Source organism: Amblyomma maculatum, chromosome 1, assembly GCF_055883805.1.
Source record: "Amblyomma maculatum isolate TAMU_Amacu chromosome 1, ASM5588380v1, whole genome shotgun sequence".
Taxonomy (NCBI): domain Eukaryota; kingdom Metazoa; phylum Arthropoda; class Arachnida; order Ixodida; family Ixodidae; genus Amblyomma; species Amblyomma maculatum.
Genome location: NC_139344.1, coordinates 238,203,734 through 238,226,865, shown reverse-complemented (window position 1 = coordinate 238,226,865; position 23,132 = coordinate 238,203,734). Strand labels below are relative to the sequence as shown.

Here is a 23,132-nt window from a genome sequence, read left to right as displayed (position 1 = left end):
TGCTTGGTGCGGGCCACGACGACAAGACGATCTCCCCCCCCCCCCCCCCACCCCTCCCAACATCCCACTTCCCCATCCCCCGGACACCAAGAGTGCCGCCGCGACATTAGGCCGGCATAACCCGTGTCCGGTTCCCCCCCCTCCCCCCCCCCCCACCCCGTGAATATCCCAAAGTTCCCAACCAACCAACCAATCATGGTATGAAGCTAGGGCGGCTCCGCGCGCGCGTATTCCTTACTGTCGAAACGGTAAAATGCAAATCAATAAAGTGAGAATATTTTGAGGGTGTATTAAAAAAAAGGAATCAACACAAAATGTCACTCAACTACATCATATGATTAGAGCGTACCGTCATAACGTGCTCCGGAGTACTTATTTCTTTCTAAAAAACAAGCAAATGGTGAGCCCGCATGCATATTAAAAGAAAACTTTATATACGAAACACATCACATATGGCAAGCGAACATGTGCCATGTACATGAAACATACATTTCTTTATTAAAATAGAAGCTGTGAGTATTTTTGCTTGCTTTGCTCATCGTAGAAAGGCTGTTCAATTCATTAACATTGCAGTGAGTAAATAATGCAAGGTAAAAAGGGCAGTGTTTAGGGCCAACGTTTAAGAAAGTCTTTGGTGATCCCTCGCTGCCTGTCGCTGTTCCTGCACAACCATCGAATCATATGACCACTCAGGTTGTACTCACGAACCAATCAGACAGATAATTAGAAGGTACCGTGGTGCTCTTTGAGATTCATGATGGTTTGGTGGACGCTGTTTAACACAGAAATAAAGAGAAGAAAACACAGAACTGGTGCCTTTATTTCTCTTCTTCTTTTTTTGTCTCTGTGTTAAACAGCGCCCACGAAACCATCATCAACAACCTACAACTTGCCCAACTTCCCCTTCTGTTGATCTCTAAAATGCCTCGTCTCGCGCAGATTAAGCGCTTGAGTTAGCGGGCCGCATTGCTGCGCTGGGCAACGACGACGCGGATCGATGGTTTCTCTATGAGAGCAAAGCATTTGCAACGGGAGGGTAGGTACAACACTCTGTAAATCTGCGTCTTCATTATTAATCTTCTAAAAGATGACGCAGCTGATAATTTCCCTTATAACGTCGTTTCAGTGCTTTCTGCAATTACAAAAGATGTGTCAGCTTACTTAACAACCCACCAAAATCTGTACCAAACTGCGGTGAGTTAACAGCCGCCTACATTGCACGTCGAATTCGCCACGTTTGTTTCCCGTCCGCCTCGAGTAGCCCAAATTCCGCGCCCAACTATAGTACCTAGAATATACTGGCTAGTGTGACGAGCGCCCGCGCTTCCCTATGGGCGAGGATGGCGCTATTTGCAATGAAAGCCAATCGTTAGCGGCAGAGGGCGCTGCTTGTCGGGAGGGTGCCGCCTGAGCAGACGACGCAGTTTTCTCTCTTCAGAATAAGAATACGGCAATCTGTTGGTGTTGTGCGTGCGTGTTAAACCTGCTTCTGCGCGTCTTTTGCTTTCACGAAGGTGCAGTAGTTTATTTACGGTGTAGGTGTTTGCTCATGCGAGTCGTTCCGCACTTCCACCTGCTCGGCGACGATTGCATCGGTTTTTTTTTCTCGTTTTGTGCGCGCGTTCTGTGCTCGCCTGTATCCCTTCTTTTTTTACTGTGTCGCCAGTGGAGAAGCACGGTTCCCGATTGTTGTTTCCCCAGTGCCTCTCACTAGACTGCAGAGTAAAATGCCAAAGAGAAAGCGGTGGTGCACAGAGAAGACTTGCTTTTTTGGCAAACGGGGCTACCGCTAGAACAAGGAGCGTACGTATTACTGCGCTATCCGATGCTACGTAAGTACGCATTCTGTACAATGGAAACGAAGCATCGATAGAAATGACGGAAGGTAAACGGCAACTGCTTTTGTTGGCGAGACACATTTTTAGAGCATGCAGTTATATTCACAAGGATGCAAACCTGGGCGAGTCGGTAACGGTGCTCCATAGCAGTGTGTAGCACAGAGTGTACACAATCAGGCGCTACAGACAACACCTGTACGTGTTGTGTACCTTTTCTGTGTCCCTCGATTGTCCTTTTGCGCTACACATATATCATATGGATGCAGTTATATATTAGGCGCATGTTTCACCGTAAGCGCGGCATTACCAACGAGCTTCATCGCGATTATAACCTGCCGCATCTCGTGCATATTGTGTATCTGAGAAAAAAAAAAAAAAAAAAAAAACCTCGTCAGCTTCTTCATTCAAAAGATGGTGACTTCAGCAAAACCTTGTGCAATCGCAGGCCGCGATGTACCTTAATTAGCCGCTGTAAGTAAAGGTTCCTCGTTTGTGTTCTGCTGTTTTTTTTTATTAATTTTTTTTATTCAAATACCTCACGGGCTCCGATTGGAGTATTATGTGAGGGGGGTTACATAACTGGGGTGCGAAACAAAAGCATGTAGAAGATGGTTATATGAACATCGTTATTTTCAAAACATTAACATTATACCCTCCACACCTTGTGCCCAAGACGGCACCAAAAAGGAAGGAAAGAAACATATGCGAGCAGCAACCAGCTCGTAAACGCCATAAGCGGGACGCAGGGACTGGACCCGGCGATTCGGGCTCGGAAATCAACGAGGGCTCCTGTTTTCTCGAAGCTGGCTTTCAAGACTGCAACGACTCCTCCGGCTCCAGTGAATCGGGCATTGCGGGTGAACAGAGTAGCAGCCAGGCTACACTGCAGACACCACCACGGAGGCCGTCATCCGTTTGAGGACATTCTCATTCCGGTTACATGGAGGCGGATACCTTCCGTGGATGACAGCCTAGCTTATGCTTAAGACCCAATAACTTTGAAAAGATGAAGGTTGACCTTGCATTCCAACTTTTTGGAGATGAGGTTATTAAAGGACTTTTTTTGCACCGGCGGGATGTGGAGACTATATACACTTGGGTGCAACCAACAGAAGACTTCGTCAAGCTAATCAATCGCCTGATACGAGTAATGAACTCCAGGATAACCAAGCGTGCACTTAAGCCGGGTAGCCCATGCGTTTCTTGGAAGACTTTTTAGGATATCTGGACAAGTGGGAAGAACATGCCAGCATTGCCTTCCACTCGCATTGTCACCTTTGATTAAACATGCTGCCTTCGTTCTATTAAACCGAATCTGTGTTTCGTGACTTGTATTCTTTGAGTTTGAATTCCTCCAAACGCGAAAGCTCTCATGTGCGTTTACCTGGTAAGCGTGTGGCTCACGTACCGATTGAGCTTTCAAGTTCGAGCAATCTGCACAAAGCAATTCGATATTAACATTAGCACGTTAAAACGTTATATCAATCCTAAGCTCCTGAAAGAGCGTTAAAAACAAAGTATTAAACGTGAGCCAAAGCAACGCGCAGCTCCCTTTCCAACTCTCAGCAGCGCGGCGCAATGTGCGCGAGAAACCGGCTCCTACCCTCTCGCACCACAGCGCCGCTATGCGGCCGCCGGCGGCTTTCATTGCTGTTCGAGCCATCCCAGCCGGCGCGCTCGACACACTAGTCAGTATATTCTAGGCACTATAGCCCAACTTAGGTCATTTACAGCAATGACAGAACATCCTTTACGTAATGAAACGTCATTTTGACGTCATCAATAAATGTTTATGTTTGACGTATTTTCCGCCACACAACGTCAGCCAATCAGATTTCAGGAGTCGGCTCTTGACAATGGGTGGTTCATTTCAGCCCATTCGTAATGCAAGCGTAATAAGTGCTTCCCTTTCTGTCATATATACCTCTGTTTTCCCTCCACAGTTACTTATATATACCCTCCATGCATCATGAATACCGCTGCTAAAAATCCGTTTTCACGCTCGCGTCATTCTTACGTCACCGCAAAAAGCTAATTCGACACTGCTGAAAAATTGCAATAGCACTCGCTTGCGTTGGAACGGAAGCCAGCATAGTTATTAGTGACAGCAAAACAGCTGTCTGGAACTTTGGAAAAGGGAGGGTCTCGAAGGAGGCAGCCAAAATATTAGAGAAAGGAAAACTTGAAAGAAAGATTCGAATTATTTGGACCCTCGCGCACTAGTCCGTCCCCGGCAACGAGGCGGCGCACGAGCTAGCCCGAGCTCTCTACTTCCGGGCAGCCGTAGAGCCGCCTGATTGCGATGGGATGGACGATAGGCTGCAAACTTATAAGGAAATTTTAGAACACTACCGACTTAGCAGAAGGTCCCTGCCACCACCGGACCGAACGCTAACTAACAAGGCAGCCGTCGCTTGGCGGCGCCTGCAAGCTGGGAATTTCCCAAGTCCCGTCTAGCTTTTCCACGCGCAAGTAGAGGAAAAGGCGGACGATAAATGCGAAACCTGCGGAGAAAGGGGTACTCTGGATCCATAATCTAGCAATGCCTTGATTCCCCTGGCGCCAAGGAAAACATAAATAGTAGAGAAGCCTGGGAACTGCTACTGCGGAGCGAGTCCCCCGCCAACCAGCAGCAAGCTGTCCGCCTCGCGGCTGAAGTCGCGAAGAAACACTGTCGCTTCGCCTGTCTTTAGTCGCGGAGGCCCCGGCCTCCGTCCCATAGGCCTGCGTGCCGGGGGCGGGGAGTAGGGGGCCTCCTACATCGGTGGAAAATAAAGTTCATAACAACAACAACTAATTAGACACACCAAAATTTCGCGCCACAAATTTGAAACACGTGACTGTTCTGCGAAACAATCAGAGAACAAAAATGGCGCCGAACTGCAGCCATGTGTGTCGAGAATAGGGCCCCAGGATCTTCCTATGCAGGCTTGGATCTGTCTGAACATAGTGGTTCTGCCTAAGTCAATACGATTTTAGTTTCGATGCCTGGGCGCAGCCATCTTAGTTTTATGGTGGCGCCCCGTATGAGCCAAACTGCGAAAGTCCGCTCCGGCTCCTCCTGACGCCATCTTGTTCTGTGCTGTGCCTGTTGATGCCGCGGTGCGGCCGTATAAAAGTGCTGTTTCGCGGTGTTTGTGAAAGCTATCCTACACCTTGGTACTATTTTGTGTTTTATTTGAGCGCGCCAGCAAACCGTATACAATCCGTTTGGCATGACGGCAGCTGTTGGAAACAGCACTAACGGCCGTGGCGACTGCGAAGGACTGCGCTCCGCTTCCGCACGCCGAACTCGTCAGAGATAACTGTGAGGATGTACCTATTGTATCTTTGACGATACACGTACATTAATTTATATTTTATATTCGCAATGGTCACTGTACACACAAACACACAGCAAATGAACCGCACGGGCAGCTATCGAACGCGGAATACACATACTGCGAAAGATGATTTCCCAGTCATCGCCGCATTAATTTAACTTGAAGTACGACCCATTTTATGTCATGTATTTCCTCTCGACCGTGCATATTTATATTCGATGTTGCACTGCTTTCATTTCGCATTAAAGGCACGGGCAGCGTTCACCGAGGTTATGCCGCTAACCGCTGCTATCACGTATACCGAGCTTGGCGAATGCATGCGTTTCTGTGATGCGCCGGATACCAAGTGAGAACAGCATACAATCGAGCTGTCCTGCTTCAACGAGGTATACTTTCAAGTTACACCACGGTTCAAGAACAGCACATAAAAAAAAGTAGTGTCTAAAGCTCCAACCGTCGACGTTTTTACCCAGGTACGTATATGGTGATCCACTTCTAGCTATAACACGGTCACTGCTTTCAAAACAGCATTGCGTCGGATACAGGCGCTTATCGAAGCAAAGCGACATATGCACAGTGGGACGCGGAGGTGATCCTTCGCATGGCCTGCCGCCTAGCTTTATGGAATGGCCGAGTCGGGCGCAATGATGCTTTGAGTGCAGTGGCCGTGTTATATAGCTAGGATTTGATCACGCTGTACGTCCGGCGGCGCAGCAACTTCGTATCCCCGTCCTGTAGTAGCGGCATCATTTGCACGACGTATTGTTGAGCAAAACGTCGAAAAACGTGCGCTCTCAGCTGCACCATTAACGAAGACGACAAATTCGCAGCACGTGCCGCAGCGCTTAGGAAGGCGGTGCGCCTGCCGGTGCGGCGGACGACGACACTCTCGCCAAGTACTTCTCCCTAGCCGTCGCTAGGCCTTAATTGTTTCGCATCGAAGGCACATCCGACGGTGCTTTGTAATTACTCAGCGCTAGAGTAAACTGTCTCTCGTCGAACTGCCTCACTGCCGATCCCATTGTATCAGTAAAAGAAAGAGTAAATTTCGGTGACATCATATCAGCGGAGCCAGCCTGCAGACGATGAGCCACGCGCGCCGCACCAGAGGCTGTAGCAGGCTGTGTTGAGAAACTTGTTCGTATTGAAATTACTAACAACGCGGTATGGATCAGAGATCTACAAGGAAGTTCTTGTTTTTTTTGTTGTTGTTGTTGTCGGCTTATTATTTAAGTGAAGAACCGATTTTAGCACGCTCTTCTGGCGCTGTGTCGTGACGCTGGGGCTACGTCGACCCGGCCTTCACTTGGTAGCGTGCAGAGACTCGGGGTTGAAGTAGGATTGAATCTTCGAAGTTGGTGGAATATGTACAAGCAGGTTTAATGGCACTTTGAGAAACTTATTTACAAGATTATTTACACGAAAAAGAAGGGTACATCAGCAAAATGGCAAGCGTTAATAGTTCATAGCGAGAAGCGACTGGATGAGCCGTTTACCCAGGGCCCAGAGCGACATTTCGTGCTCTGCAGCGTCCTTAAAACCCCCTATGTCCAGCCCCTCTCTGAAGATGCCGACCAACCAAATCCAGGGCACGCCCCTCAGGTATCGGCATCCAATCGAACACATCACTGCACTGATGGTCTGAAGCACTGACTGGTCCGGCATTCATTCGTTGGGCGTGATCACTTGTTGGCGGGAAAAGCTTGGGAACGGCGAGGAGAGGAGGGACATTTCTATTCTTCAGCAAAGAAACCACAGGCTGGTTCTGACAAGTGGTTTTACTTCTCAGAAACCCGAGTGCACGTGGCGCCGCATCCGCTCCCAGCATTGTCCGTTTTCGACAATTGCAAATCTTTCCTGCATTCCCGGGAAATCACTTAATGGCCGTATGAGTCATGCTCCTTTCTTGTCCTGCACGTCAGCGGACATGTCACTCTGTCGTCTCCTTTGGATAGGAGGCATTCATCACTGGAGGATAGCACTTCTGGACTGGAAGGGTGAACAAAAGAAAGAAAGCACTTCCTGCTATTTCCCGCAGGGGGACGTTTCTTTGTGTTTTTCCAGACGTTCTCTTGACAGGGTCAATTTGGCATTTGCAGGGTGTCCACAAAGCAAAACAGGCTTACAAAACAGGATTCCTGGAAACAGGCTCACTTAGAGCCAATGGACCATCACCACATTTTCACAATACTTTTCCATGCCCACAGGCGAACAATAGAGCGCGTAAATGCGGATGCACGGTCGTAACAGCCTCCTCCCCCGCCAGAAGAGTCACGGAGGGCAGCAGTCGCCGCTGCTGCATGAAGAGACGACTTAATGGCCTGCACGTGAACGCTTGAAGCTCGCTGTTGCTTGTCGCGTTGTCTTGATTGTTGTAGGCCAAATTTCTCGAGCTGTCTGAAACTCAACCACATGTCTAAACAAGCACTCGGCTCCCGTCTGAAGAGACCAGGTTAAAAGAAAACTGCCATTGTTGTTCGAGAAAAGCCCACTCTCAAGACGTTCAGGACCCACGTATGCCTAGAAAACCAAACGTGCTGCTTTACATAGTCACACATATACAAGCGCACGGAAAAAAAAAAAAAAAAAAAAACCTGATTATCAATTTGGATACATGGTGAGGAACACCTCGGACTGCTTAGAAACAGCGGCTAAGCGCGTGCGCATTCCCATTTAACTTCCCCTTTTTGTATCTTATTTCAAAATTGTACTGCTGTAAAATCAAGCTCCACCTAAGAAGGCGACTGTTCTTCGATGTCGCAGTTTGCAGCCAAGCCAGGGGACAATGGTCCGTCTCTACGGTGAATTTGGCCCCTCCAAGATAGCACTGCAATTTTTGAATGGCCCATACAATGCAAGCGCACTCTTTCTCTGACGCGCAATAAGCCCTCTCTCTAGAACTCAGTTTTCTGCTCAAGTAGAGCACGGGGTGCTCATTACCGTCGTCATCTCTCTGGCAGAGAACAGCACCTAACCCTCGATCACTGGCATCACATTGGACCGTGAATTCTCGGCCATAGTCTGGAGCTCGCAATACCGGACGGCTAATCAGCACAGCCTTCAGGTTTACGAAGGAGGCTTCCTTTTGTTCGTCCCAGACTACATTTGTCGGTTCTGTCTTGCGGAGAGCGTCGGTCAGAGGGCTAGCCAAAGCTGAATAGTTAGGGATGTAGTGATTGTAGTACCCAGTCAGACCCAGGAATGCTCGAATTTCCGTCTTCGTGCTCGGCCGCGGGTAGTCTGCTACCGCAGAAATCTTAATCTCGCTGGGTTTCCTGAAACCTTGACCTACATTGTGACCCAAGTAGTCCACGGTCGCCCTTGCCAGGCAACATTTCTCGGCCTTTACGGTTAGTCCAGCTTGACGCAAAAGGCTCAGTACAGCTCTTAGATGTACCATATGGTCCGCCCATGAGTCGGAAAAAACCGCAATGTCATCTAAATAAGGCACCGCGAATGTTTCACACCCATTTAACACCCTATCCATGAGTCGGGAAAAACAAAATGGAGCATTTTTGAGCCCGAAACTCATCATTGTTGGCTGGTAGCTGCCCGTCGGAGTGACGAAAGCCGCGTATCTGCTGGCGCGTTCAGTGAGCGGTACTTGCCAGTATCCTCGAGTAAGGTCCAGCGTAGTCACATATGCCGCTCTACTGACCTGTTCTACTCTCTCCTCAATATTCGGAATAGGATACACTTGATCCCTGGTGAGAGAATTTAGCTTTCGGTAGTTTACCACAGGCCTAGGGTCTTTACCTGGAGCTTCTACTAAGATCATAGGCGAAGCATAATCGCTTTCCGAGGGTTTTATTACTCCTAATTCCAGCATGCGAGTTACTTCCCTATCCAGAATTTCTCTTTGCCTTGGAGAAAATCGGTAGCACCTTGATCGCACTGGCACGTCTGAAGTCCGCTCAATATCGTGCTCAGTCAAATCAGTCCTGCCTGGCCTGTCCACGAAGCAGGCCTCAAACTCAGTTATTATCTCGCCCAGATCGGACAGCTGGGATTTCTTTAGTTCTCCTCTCTGCTCCGTCTTTTTGAGAAGCTCCTGAGCGTTGCTTCCTTTTTCGCTGAGGCAAATCAAGTTGTCCCCCATCTCCTCGGGGTTTAACGTTAGATTTACCACGGCTTGCTCCATAGCTAAGTCCTCTCGGGTTCCACTTAAAAGTCTTGTGAGATTACTAGACACTGGCGGCAAGATGTTACTCTCAAGAACGTCCTGATTCCGCGTCTCATCAAGCTCACTTTCAAGTTGACTTATCTGAGATGCCTCGCTCTCAAACTTTTCTGACCCGCTATTTTCCGCATTTACCACTGTTTTAACTGCCGTTTCCTCCGCTGTTGATTTTTCTGAAATGAGCAGTGTAGCTAGTTCTCGCGCCTTTGAACGTGTTAAGGCCTGCACATCTCTGTCTCCGAAAATCAGAAGGCAAGCTTTGACCTTCTCGTAGTTGTCCGCGTCCTCCTTGTTTAGCCGCGCGACAACCTCCGCTGCCTCGCAGGGCAGAACCGTCAATAATCTCTGAGACCACGTGTCTCGCTGGAAGGACAGTTCTTCGCAAGTTCGCTCAAAGTTACCCAGATACAGACCGATATCCCCTGATATCACATATGGCTGCATGTACTTTGACATCTTGAAATCTGCCTCCTTGTTGAGAAGAGGTACCGCTAGCTGGGGACAATTGCCCGACCTCTTGCTCAACTCTACTTCTAATTTCCGGAGCTCAATTTCTAGCTCCCGCTTTTTTGCTTCTCTCTCAATTTCACGCTCCCGCCTCTTTTCCTCTTTTTCTCGCTCTTTCTGCTGTATGAGCTGCTCCTCCTTTTTTTGTTCGATGAGGTTCCATGCTTCACTGAGCTCCTCATCATCGGCTCCCAGATCAGTGATTGCCTTTATAATCAAGGGTTTTCGTGCCAAACCACTTGTATCAATTCCCAATTCCTCACACAATAGCAACAGGTCCGGTTTCTGCAGCTTTTGTAGGTCCATGATCGCTCCGAGTGTCGGCTACTTCCAAAACAACTGTGCAAACTACCAAACCTAAAGGCGTTTCAACACTTTTTACCAGTTCTAAAATCTAACCCTGTTCTAGAACCTGGTCCACATCAGAAGAAAAGCCAAGCACTCACCCACACATGCGATCGATGTTCCGAGCTGCTCTCTTGTTGGCCGATTGTTGCGCCTGCTTGTTGCTTGAGATGCCACCTCCGATCACCAGATGTGGCTTGTAGATTCTGATCCACCTCGAATCACCAGATGTTGTAGCTTGTAGATCCAGATCCCACCTCCAATCATCAGATGTTGTGGCTTGTAGATTCAGATCCCACCGCTGCCACCAGTTGTTGTGACGCTGGGGCTACGTCGACCCGGCCTTCACTTGGTAGCGTGCAGAGACTCGGGGTTGAAGTAGGATTGAATCTTCGAAGTTGGTGGAATATGTACAAGCAGGTTTAATGGCACTTTGAGAAACTTATTTACAAGATTATTTACACGAAAAAGAAGGGTACATCAGCAAAATGGCAAGCGTTAATAGTTCATAGCGAGAAGCGACTGGATGAGCCGTTTACCCAGGGCCCAGAGCGACATTTCGTGCTCTGCAGCGTCCTTAAAACCCCCTATGTCCAGCCCCTCTCTGAAGATGCCGACCAACCAAATCCAGGGCACGCCCCTCAGGTATCGGCATCCAATCGAACACATCACTGCACTGATGGTCTGAAGCACTGACTGGTCCGGCATTCATTCGTTGGGCGTGATCACTTGTTGGCGGGAAAAGCTTGGGAACGGCGAGGAGAGGAGGGACATTTCTATTCTTCAGCAAAGAAACCACAGGCTGGTTCTGACAAGTGGTTTTACTTCTCAGAAACCCGAGTGCACGTGGCGCCGCATCCGCTCCCAGCATTGTCCGTTTTCGACAATTGCAAATCTTTCCTGCATTCCCGAGAAATCACTTAATGGCCGTATGAGTCATGCTCCTTTCTTGTCCTGCACGTCAGCGGACATGTCACTCTGTCGTCTCCTTTGGAGAGGAGGCATTCATCACTGGAGGATAGCACTTCTGGACTGGAAGGGTGAACAAAAGAAAGAAAGCACTTCCTGCTATTTCCCGCAGGGGGACGTTTCTTTGTGTTTTTCCAGACGTTCTCTTGACAGGGTCAATTTGGCATTTGCAGGGTGTCCACAAAGCAAAACAGGCTTACAAAACAGGATTCCTGGAAACAGGCTCACTTAGAGCCAATGGACCATCACCACATTTTCACAATACTTTTCCATGCCCACAGGCGAACAATAGAGCGCGTAAATGCGGATGCACGGTCGTAACACGCTGGCGGAAGAGATCCGCCGATAGTATCGTTGGCGCGGAGGGCTATCGGGAGGCACGGCCTGCCCGGCGCGCGTGTTTACTACAGCGGAGGAAGTAAAATGGGCATCATATTCGTGAGTCCGTCATTGGTACTAATTCTGCGTGGCTTACACAAAACGTTCATAGGCGAATTAAATCAGGATGGACTGTAAAGCGGTGAAGCAGAAACATATCACAGCCGCACTCGGCCTTGCATGCTTCCCGCATAGGTCCTCGGCAATCATCTTGCGATTTCTTTGATTGTTTGTGCAGTCCATAAACACGCATTGCTGTCCCGATGGCATTACCACTAAAAAGGAGTGATAGTAAAGGTGTTTAGGTCTCTCAAATGACAATATATCGAGGTGCAAAGCCACTCTGCTATGCATGAAGCGTGCGCTGCACAGTTCACTCGGTACTGGCAATAGTGGGCCAGTGCAATGAATTTGGTTAGAGAGTATTTTCCTCCTCTTCTGCTTGCTCTCGGTAAAACGGTGTATATGCGCGAACACAGCCCTGTACGTGTTCGCGCTTGCTCAAAACCAGCATGACTCCCAATGAGTGTACTAAGCATGTTTCTGAAAACTGAACACAGACTGTAGTGAATCACGATTTAGTTCTTGCCACACACCCACCTTCAGCGCGACCGCCGCCATCGTCCGCGGCAGCCCTGTCCCCGCCGCCGGAAACAACGCCACGCCGGCCGTGCCCATCGAGCCTTCCGCAAGCCGTCCGCGCCAGCGATACGGCAGATCTCCTGCGCCAGTGTTAGAAAAGCGTGCTGAAATTTAATTTTCTCGTAATAATTTTAGGACCCGGGAAGGGGAATTTAAAAACATAAATCCTTTTTGAGAAATGTTCACCCATATACGTTTGGAGTTTTTCTTCCGCCGATGTGGTGGCTATGTTTTATACTCATGCTCTGCTGCTAAAACATCGACGAAAATAATTTTCTTCACTACAAAACAATGGGGTTGACAGGAAGTTTCATGATTGAGTGACCCTTTTAATAAAACGTCTCGCTGATCACTTACAAAATGGCGTCCGCTGTGGCTTCCATGCTAAGCAATGTAGGCCTAGCGACGATTATGGAGAAGTAGACGGCCAGAGCGCCGTCGTCAGCAGCGCTCGTGGGCGGCACCATTGCTGTAAGCTTACGGCATCCTGTTCTGCAAGCCTCATGAGCTTAATTTATAGTTTCATGACGCGGTTGAGGCGAGACATGGGCCTAACAACGAGCAACTAAACGATCGATGCAGCTAAGAAGGGACGGGGTGTTCGGTACCTCGATGGAGCGTGCCGCACCTTATATATACATTATACGCAGCTGCGCTGTCGGGCGCTACTCGAAGACTACAAAAGCGCAGGTCGGTCCTTTACGCATATTACGTGTTCCTTTTGAGACGTGTATCAGAGTGCAGTGTATACGTTGTTCGAGCGGGCCAGCTCATATGCGGCGCAAAAGCGCTAACAGAGATCGAAAATCAGTTTGCGGTAACCTCGGTTAGCGGCATGATTACTATTTGGTCCGGTAAATCGGCTGCGCGCAACTACAGCGTGTAACTCGTGCACAGAACATGCAGAAAGCGACGCGGCATCGGTTTATGTCGTAACCGGCTACGCCGGTGGTCAGATCGGCCAGCGGTTGCCGCAAAGAAAAAAAAATACTGTAGTTTGAAAAATATCTGCGCAGCTCCGATAGGGTTGAAGCTTTGAAGTTTAGTTCTTGCCACATCAGGAATAAGATGCACTACACTGTTAATATTTTAAAATTGGTGTCATGGGCCCTTGAAGAGGCTTCTCTGCACTAAAAACACTTTTTTCCGCGGTCCTCTTCTTCCTCGGTGCCAATGGCTCATACCCACAGTGGGGTCATTTGTGCGCTTTTGATTTCTTTTTCTTCTAATTGACCTTTCCTAATTATTCTGTTCGGCGTCTTCCTCTTTTCATTTATATTTAATTGGTTTTACCTGCGATAGCATCTGGTTCGGTATTTCATTTCTCTCCCATTTATTTCCCTGTGTCTTGAGAGTTTCACAATAAAGGGGCCTGAAGTTGCGCCAGTCACTTCCGCTGAGAGCGGTTGCCTCTCGCGGCAAGTTGCAGCAGCACGTGAGCCGTTGGCAGACTGGCGAGCGCTTCCCCGACAAAGAGGAGGAAGAAGACGGGGTCTGCGAAGCCATTTTTTCCAGAGGCCTACAGCAACAAGAGTTCCTGATCGCTGGTGGCTACGAGATGAACGAGTCGGCGACTGCGTCAGACACAGGAACATCGCTCCAAAGAGCGTCATCCATGGCGAGTGAGCTGCAGCAGCGAGCGGACCCGGCTGGCGATCGTAGCCCGTCACCCATCTGCCTCCCGGAGGTGGACATCAAAGACATGCTGAGAATCTGGTGCACTCTGAGCCACCCGAGCCAGGTACGCCCCGTACGGCCCGCAGCCGGCTACGTTATGCGCAACGCAGACGAAAACAACGGTCCTTGACGCATGAGATCGACTCCCAGGCGGACGAGTTTCGAGTCGCCGTAAGCTGACGTGGCCATAGAACAAACCTGGGTTTCTGTAGCCTATTCTACTTATCCCTGTACGAGTGTTGCGGTCAACAATAGGCGGTTTAGCGACGTTCTTTCGCGTCTTCAATACACAGTGCTTTCAGGTATTTGCCCTATTGCCCGGATCGAAGGGACATCGCTGCAGAGTACGAACCAGTCCACCTAAAATAGAGGAAAGGGGATGATGGTGCTGGGCAGCTGCGCTGCCCTGCGATCAGTGGTTTTTGCTTCATGACGTTATTAACGCGAGAGCGTTACCTCGCTATGTTCGAAGATTTCTGTCCGCAGACCATGTCCGCAGACTGTGTCTGCAGCAGTTGCAAGTAGAGAAGAGGTAGAGGTTAATGAGTGGTATCAATCAACAGAGGCTACCGTAATGTTGGTGCGGAAAGAATAATTAGGCAATAAGTTAATCAGGTAATTAATTATAGGCAAAAAATGTAAAAGTTGTCCACAGTAGTTGTAATTGCGAAGTGGTAGAGGTTAATGAGTGGTGTCAATCGATAGAGGGTGACGTAATATTGTGTCCAAAATAATGAGGTCAGTAAACTAATTAGGTTAATAATAGAGGCAAAACACGCAAAATCGTGTCCGCAGCAGCTGTGAGTTATTTAAAAGTCGTAGAGATTAACGAGTGGTGTCAATCTATAGAGGTAGACGTACTGCGAGCGAAAAAAAGTAGGGTAATAAGTTAACAAAGTAATTATTTAGAGGCAAAAAAATGAGAAAGTAAAGGCGAAAATGGTCAAATTAGCTAGGGACAACATTTGAATGTATCACATACCTAAATATAATTAAATCAGTCAATAAAGGTGACGTCAAGTATGTGACCTCACGCAAACGGAAGTAGAGCAGAAAAAGGACGCAGGAAGGGTTTGGCACGCAACTTAAAAATACCAAAGACTAAAATGAATAAACAAGAGGTGAATTGATGTGACGAATATGATGTGACGTCACGCAACCGAAAGTAGAGCCGGAAAAGGGTATAGGAAGGGATTGGCGCGCAATTTGCAAAATCGTGACCGCAGCAGTTGTGAGTAATTGAGAAGTCGTAGAGGTTAATGAGTAGTGTGAATCGATACAGCGTGATGTAATGTTGTGGGCGAAAAAATGATTAGGCCATTCGGTTAATTAGGTTAATAATTAGAGGCATAAAATGAAAAAGTAATGGCAAAAACGGTCTCATTCGCGATTGGCTTCGCGCCTAATTTCAATGTATCAAATATTACAATTGTTATTTAAATTAGTCAATTAGGTTGACGTCAAACTGTGACATCACGCAACCTGAAGACGAGCCAAAAATGGGCATAGGAAAGAATTAGTGCGCAATTTGGAAGTACCAAAGACTAAAGTAGTTAAGGCAGTCAATTAGGGTGACGTCAAGGAGGTAACGTCACGCAACCGGAAGTAGAGCCGAAAATAGGCATAGGAAGTGATTGACGCGCAATTTGAAAGTACCAAAGACTAAGTAGTTAGCTAAAGCAGTCAATTAGGGTGACGTCAAGGATGTGACATCACGCAACAAGAATTAGAGCCGAAAAAGGGAATAGGAAGGGATTGACGCGCAATTTGAAAGTACCAAAGACTAAAATGAATAAACAAGAAGTGAATTAATGTTATGCAGATAGAGGTTGTGACGTCACGCAACCGGAAGTAGAGCCGGAAAAGGGTATAGGAAGGGATTGGCGCGCAATTTGCAAAATCGTGACCGCCGCAGTTGTTGGTAATGGAAAAGTTGTAGAGGTTAAGGAGTGTCAATCGATACAGCGTGATGTAATGTGGGCAAAAAATGATTAGGCCATTAGGTAATTAGGTTAATAATTAGAGGCATAAAATGAAAAAGTAATGGCAAAAACGGTCACATTCGCGAATGGCTTGGTGCCTCATTTCAATGTATCAATTACTACAATTGTTAAATAAATTAGTCAATTAGGGTGACGTCAAAATGTGACATCATGCAACCTGAAGACAAGCCAAAAATGGGCATAGGAAGGGATTGGTGCGCAATTTGGAAGTACCAAAGACTAAAGTATTAAGGCAGTCAATTAGGGTGATGTCAAGAAGGTGACGTCACGCAACCGGAAGTAGAGCCAAAAAAGGCATAGGAAGGGATTGACACGCAATTTTAAAGTACCAAAGACTAAAGTAGTTAGCTAAGGCAGTCAATTAGGGTGATGTCAAGGATGTGACGTCACACAACGAGAAGCAGAGCCGAAAAAGGGAATAGGAAGGGATTGACGCGCAATTTGAAAGCACCAAAGACTAAAGTAGTTAAGGCAGTCAGTTAGGGTGACGTCAAGTATGTGACGTCACGCAACCGGAAGTAGAGCCGAAAAAGGGCACAGGAAGGGATTGGCGCGCCACTTGAAAGTACCAAAGACTAAAATGAATAAACAAGAGGTGAATTGATGTGACGTAGATGATGCAAGGTCACGCAACCGGAAAAGGGTATAGGAAGGGACTGGCGCGCAATTTGCAAAATCGTGACTGCAGCAGCTGTGAGTAATTGAGAAGTCGTAGAGGTTAATGAGTAGTGTCAATTGATACAGCGTGATGTAATTTTGTGGGCGAAAAAATGATTAGGCCATTTGGTTAATTAGGTTAATAATTAGAGGCATAAAATGAAAACGTAATGGCAAAAACGGTCTCATTCGCGAATGGCTTGGCGCCTCATTTCAATGTATCAAATACTACAATTGTCAATACTACAGTCAATTAGGGTGACATCAAAATTTGACATCATGCAACCTGAAGACGAGCCAAAAATGTGCATAGGAAAGAATTGGTGCGCAATTTGGAAGTACCAAAGACTAAAGTAGTTAAGGCAGTGAATTATGGTGACATCAAGGAGGTGACGTCACGCAACCGGAAGTAGAGCCAAAAAAAGGCATAGGAAGGGATTGACGCGCAATTTAAAAGTACCAAAGACTAAAGTAGTTAGTTGATGCAGTCAATTAGGGTGACGTCAAGAATGTGACGTCACGCAACTGGAAGTAGAGCCGGAAAAGCTGATTGGAAGGGGATTGGTGCGTAATTTGAAAGTACCAAAGAGTAAAATGAATAAACAAGTGAATTAATGTTACCTAGATAGAGGATATGACGTCACGCAACCGGAAGTAGAGCTGAAAAAGGGCATTGAAGGGAATAGCGGGTAATTTGAAAGCACCAAAGACAAAAATGGGTAAACAAGAAGTGAAGCAACTAGAAGGAACCAGAAGCAACCAAAAACAGCATCCGTGCTTTCGCGTTACTCCAATACATATCCTCGAGAGCTCTTTAATTTTTTGCTTACGCCCTCTAGGGACATATTTATGCGGCATTGGATCTTTTGTGGAGTTCTTTACGCGAACTTCAGATGTGACTGCACATATTAATTGCTCAATGGCCCCGAAATGTATTATCGACATTCTTATTGCAGTCAATCTTGTACAGAACTTCAGATGTGACTGCACATATTAATTGCTCAATGGCCCCGAAATGTATTATCGACATTCTTATTGCAGTCAATCTTGTACAATGCTAATAGGAGCTCGTACAAACAAAAACGCTCGGTATCGGATTCTCAAACATTGATGAGCAGCAGCTACAAAAGCTCAGTTTCTTGGTTCTTCTTGAATACTCAGCTCTTCGGCAAAGCGTTCACTTTTCATACGATATTTTCTGACTGAATCTGAAATCAGGACCTTCTTCTATTATGTTAGAACGCAAGACATCTGCATGCCTACCCGCCGGCCAAAACAAAGCCTAATACAAGTGCTTCATGAACGTCTCACTTCTGACGAAGCGCACGCGCTGTACGTATTCGTCGCGTGCCTGCAAGAATCTTCTTTTTCCGGTCGTCGGCAGCTGACAACAAAGGGCGGCCCCAGCGCCTGGATGGCCGCGGAGCTGGAGACGACATGTGGCGAGGTGATCGAGATCAACTTCAACCTTCCTGCCGGGGATGTTTCGCCAGTCAAGGGATATCGAAAAAAGAAACGCCGACAACCAAGATATCCCAAAAAATCACGTCTACAGGTGCGTAATTGCGCGAACATCCGCGGCGGCCTTCGACTCGAGGTAGGCCCTATATTTTGCTGCTCTGGCGTGCAATGCGGGTTCCATTGTCAAACTTTTATTTCCCACGGGCCGATAGCTAGAGAGAAGGAAAAAAGACGAATGATGAAAATAAATCACAGACAGAGTTTGCTATGTTTGAATAATATTCGTAATTTTCTGAAATTCTCGGCTAATCTGGTGGAATCCGCCGAAATCCTGTAAGATGCTTACTGCCCGCTAGCTCCCCTACGAGGTACCGTTGACTGCGTAATCGAAGCCCTTTCACAGCAGCAAGGACCGGTTTTTAGCCCTGCTGAGCCATCAGGAGAGCGCAGTAGATAGAGACCCTCTTGAAACGACAAGTTACCGCACTAAGACCTATTTGGCCGCCTATTTTCTCGCCGGCAGAACGAAACTGGCAGGATGTACTAATTTCAGTAACCTTTTATCGGAGTGCGCTTGATCTCTTACATGCATGTCGGCACGATAGCGGCAGAAGGCAAGATAGTGCCTTCTCGGCCTCTCATATTCTTGACGGACACATTCTGCAACAGTGCGCAACACGAAATTTATACCCTATTAAACACCCAAAATTAAACAAGTTGTGTCACCTTGGGCCACAACATGGTACTGTGCGCCGAAACGAGAAGGCTGCACAGAAATGGCACGTCATATTTATGAGAGAGAAACAGCGAGTGCCTCCTATGTCAAGTCTTACTGAAGCGGTCGATGCTGGTTGCCCCAGGACGTTTCGTGAAATGTAGCGTATACAGTCGACTTCCCTGTGACGATATCAATGTCTCGTAGAATGCGAAGTCCATCATCTAACCTTTCTAGGCGGAAAAGACGTCAGACCTATTGTGCCTATGCATTATGCAGCTATTCTCTATTAAAGCATGGTTTGAAAATGTCGTAAATGTACTGTTTGCAAGCGCATCTTTTCAAACACAGGCATAACTTGGTGATTTCGAATGCCGTGTGCGCGACATTTATGCTTTATATTTTCTTGTAGAGAAGCGAAGCCAGTTTTGTCAGCAGACTAAATAAATAGCCATCAATATGTAGAAGGAACTCGCGGTTTTCGTGGCTGTTTTTGAAAAGAATGCATCGTTGTCATCGCTGTTCTTACATCGCCAATCATTACAGACTCCGCAGCCGTCAATTATGCGCCGGGTGCACACATTTTACATTCTGCTTGTAGCCATTTTGTTTCGATAGCATTTAGTAGAATCATAAACTAAAGCAAGAGGTCGTCCGATGGTAGTGTCAACAGGATATCGATTAATATTACCTTAATATGGTGACAATAATTGAAAGTGTGCCGATATATAGTTGCTCGCAAGCATCTTCAAAAGCGCACTAGGTTGCCTGGGCTGGTTGGTTTTTAAAACCGAGGATTTGGAGGTAAAGAAAAGCTTTTTGCGGTTTAGTAATATCAGTGTTGGCGGACGTCAAAAATTAAAGTTCTTAATTAAATATTGATGGTAAATAATTACCTATTGGCGATAGGCACCCGTTTGTAATTAGTGATTTGTAGCCGGCCATTAGTTATAACACGATAAGCATTTAGAATTTTGAAAATGCGATTACCCTCTCCGCTTTGGCTCGACTATTTTAGACCATTTCTCGTGCCATTTGAAAACCGCGGGCCGGCGGCGGGGCGAAAAGTGACGTCAATCAAACATGTCACTCTGTCACGTGGTCTGCACTGCCCCAAGACCCAGGCTTGAACACCGTGGCAATGCACGCGTCTGCTGGCGCTGCGCCGATGAAAAGTGATAAGGTGTAAGGTACTCCCGCTACATCCGCGGAGAGCATATATATGCTTTGCTGATGCATGGCGAGCGTGATAAACGCCGATAAAGCCTGCAGCACAAAGCGGCGCGAAGTATTCAGAAATAAAACAAGAATGAAAGTAGCGGAGACAGCTTAGGAAACGTCTTGGAGTCATCATCTTGCAAGCAGACTGTTTTCGCGTCAGTTGAGCGCTGACAGGGCCGCAGCCCATGTCGCAGGGAAGTATTTTAGGGCGTCTACTTTTTAATCTATATCTGAATGATATCGTCAATATTAACTGCAATGCAAAGTTTATTAATGCAGACGACACTAGTATTTTTTTAGCCGGCAATGATATTAATCTCCTTGTTGAACAATGTAACAGTGCAATGAAATCTTTAGAGGAAGGGTCGAAAGTGAATGCAATCAAGATAAATGGAAGGAAAATAAAAGCGATTATATTAATCAAGATATTAAAATAAACTCACGATGCATCGATTTAGTGGAGCATTTCAAATGCCTTGGTGTCACCTCTTCCGCTAACCTGTCCTGGGCTAATGATGTCAAGCATGTTCTCAGCAGAATAAGTCAAATAACTAGTGTAATAGGTCGTTTAAAATATATTCTTCCCACACGCATCAAACTTTTGCATTATAATTCACTCTTTCAATCCCGAACTATTGTCAGTTAGTATGGGGAAACACAACATCCACTAATATAGAATACATCCACCTGTTACAGAAAAAGTATCTCCGACACACATATAATGCTTCTTATACTGCTTCGACATCAACTTTCTTTAATAAGTCTGGTGTAATTACCGTTTACAATCTTTATAGATATCGCTAAGTCGTATGTACAAACAGGAAAGCCACAGGAACGTGAACAATCTACGTAACCTATCCCAATGACAGGACAGAATTCTAAGTTACATCACGAGACATTTCGAAGATTGGTCAGTACCGTCGTCGCGTTCAAATTACGGGAAACAGCATCTTAAGTACACAATACTGACACTTTTAAATTATTATAATTCTGTCCGTTTCGATCTTTTCACGGCATCCTACAAAGACCTCCGGGAGATGTATTTGATTTCTACGTAGTATTGTCTAGCATGCTGGTGTTTTCTTTTCCATTTGTAACAATGAGTTCCTATGTTCTCTTGGTTTAAATTTTTACTAATGTGTGCTATGTTTACATAATATTAACTACGTATGTGTATGCGTGTTTTAATGAAGAGTATGTGTACATATGTAATGCTGCCATGCTGCCGAAAAAAGGGATTGCGGACCCGTCAAGCTGTCCATGGACAGATTTTTTTCTACAATCCCCCCATCTGTATTTGATGGCAAATAAAAGATTTCGTTCATTCCACTCGGGCAGCATACATGCTATGACACGTGTACCGAGCTGTGCCAGTTCAGTTGACGCGTGTCACAAACCCCCGCCTTTACGGTCACAAGAGGTGCGGGATCCTCTTTACGATTACTCGTCGTTCCTCTATGAGGGTTGTGAACACATTTAAAAGTTAGGCCGGTCAACCCGTGAAGCACGTGTGTCGGTGTGTGATTGAGGAATAAGTACAAATAGGTCACTTTCTTTTACAAACAATTGAAGGTTTATAAATAGCAGACCAAAATTACACTGATAATAATAGAGTACAATGAAAGAGAATACAACGCCACGACAAGATATTGATAAAGACGAAGAAATAAATGATAAGAGAAAAAAAAAATTAACCCGACAATGAACAAAACACTGTGATAAAAATATGAAGACTATAAAGATAATAAAGCAGGTATTTCAGATATTATAAGTATGAGCAAAAGTTACATAAGAACACAGCGTAAAATACTACTAAGTCAGGTCAAAAGTTAACAAAGCGAAAATAATGTTCGATTGAACAACAGTCCGAAGTTCTCACGTCTTTCTTGTTTGCTGAGGCGTCGAAGGCTGTGTTGCTCGGTAGCGGCGGCCGTACAGGTGCAGAGGACGATGCGTCGATCGCGGGCCCGAAGAACACAATACGCTTTCGGAGCACCGCGGAGTGGCCGGAAGTTTGAATCTTCCCAAACGCACTGGTGAGGGCGTTCTGCTGTCGGTTATTTTATACCCTCGGCCGACTACGCAGCAGCCGCGTCAAGGACAGGCGGTCGCTGCCCCATCGGCTTGTCGAATCTTGTCCAGAGGAGCGACGGAGTCCCGTGAATTTCGCTCTATATTCCAGCCATAAGCTCCCGCATCTTCCGCTGTATAATAGGTGAGGCAGCTTGTGACACTGCCCCCCACTGAAGAATATTGCCTCGGAATATTCTAGAACTCCACAAGCGCCGAGAACGATGTTATTACGCCCCTATAGAGGGGTGCAGTAGATTGGGTCCGTTCAGTGCACTGAAGATCGTTCGTCACTCACTACCGTTCATGACGCGCACCATATACGCACTGATCTGAACCCGCACACACCACAACACTGTAGTTCTTCAGTCATGTCTTGCGCACATGTCACAAGTCACGGATCACTGATAACAATCAAGTGCACATATATACAGGCACATCGTGTACGATTTTCATTACACAATCAACACAATGCAGCTATGCAGTAGTGCAAGCTTAACAACTATTCCAGCCGGCACATGTAATCTGCTCCCACGTTCTCGCTGCCTTTAATATACTCGACACGGAAGTTGTATTCCTGAAGCTTAATACTCCAGCGAAGAACGCGGCTGTTTGCAGATTTTGTTTCTTTTATGAACTTCAAAGGCTGGTGATCCGTCTGGACGAGAAACCTTCTCCCGTAGAGGCAGACTTGAAATTTCTCGATTCCCCAAACGAGCGCTAAAGCCTCTTTCTCAGTGGTTGAATAGGCTACCTCTCGAGGGAGCAACTTGCGGCTCGCATAGGAAACTGGGTGCAGGATTCCGTCATGCGATTGAAGCAGAACGGCTCCAACACCTCTATCAGAAGCATCTGTTCGCAGGACGAATTCCCGGTCAAAGTCTGGCAATTTCAGAATTGGTGCCTCAGCCAGTTTTTCCCGCAAGTTCTTGAAAGCCCGTTCTTGCTCGGGGCCCCAGCTCACGACTGAAGGTTGACCTTTCCGTGTTAGATCTGACAGAGGACAGGTTAGGTCAGCATAGTTCGGGATGAAATCACGGTAGTAACCCGTGAGTCCTAAGAAGGATCGGACCTGCTTCTTTGTTGTCGGCCGTGAAGCTTCTTGTATCTTCTGTAGGGTCTTGGTGAGGGGTGACAATTCTCCGG

At 46.8% G+C, this 23,132-nt stretch overlaps 1 pseudogene; it reads left to right on the top strand.

The window, feature by feature from the left end:
* The window catches only part of LOC146205994 (uncharacterized), a 70,450-nt pseudogene that overhangs the window by 39,202 nt on the left and 8,116 nt on the right, over window positions 1-23,132 (top strand).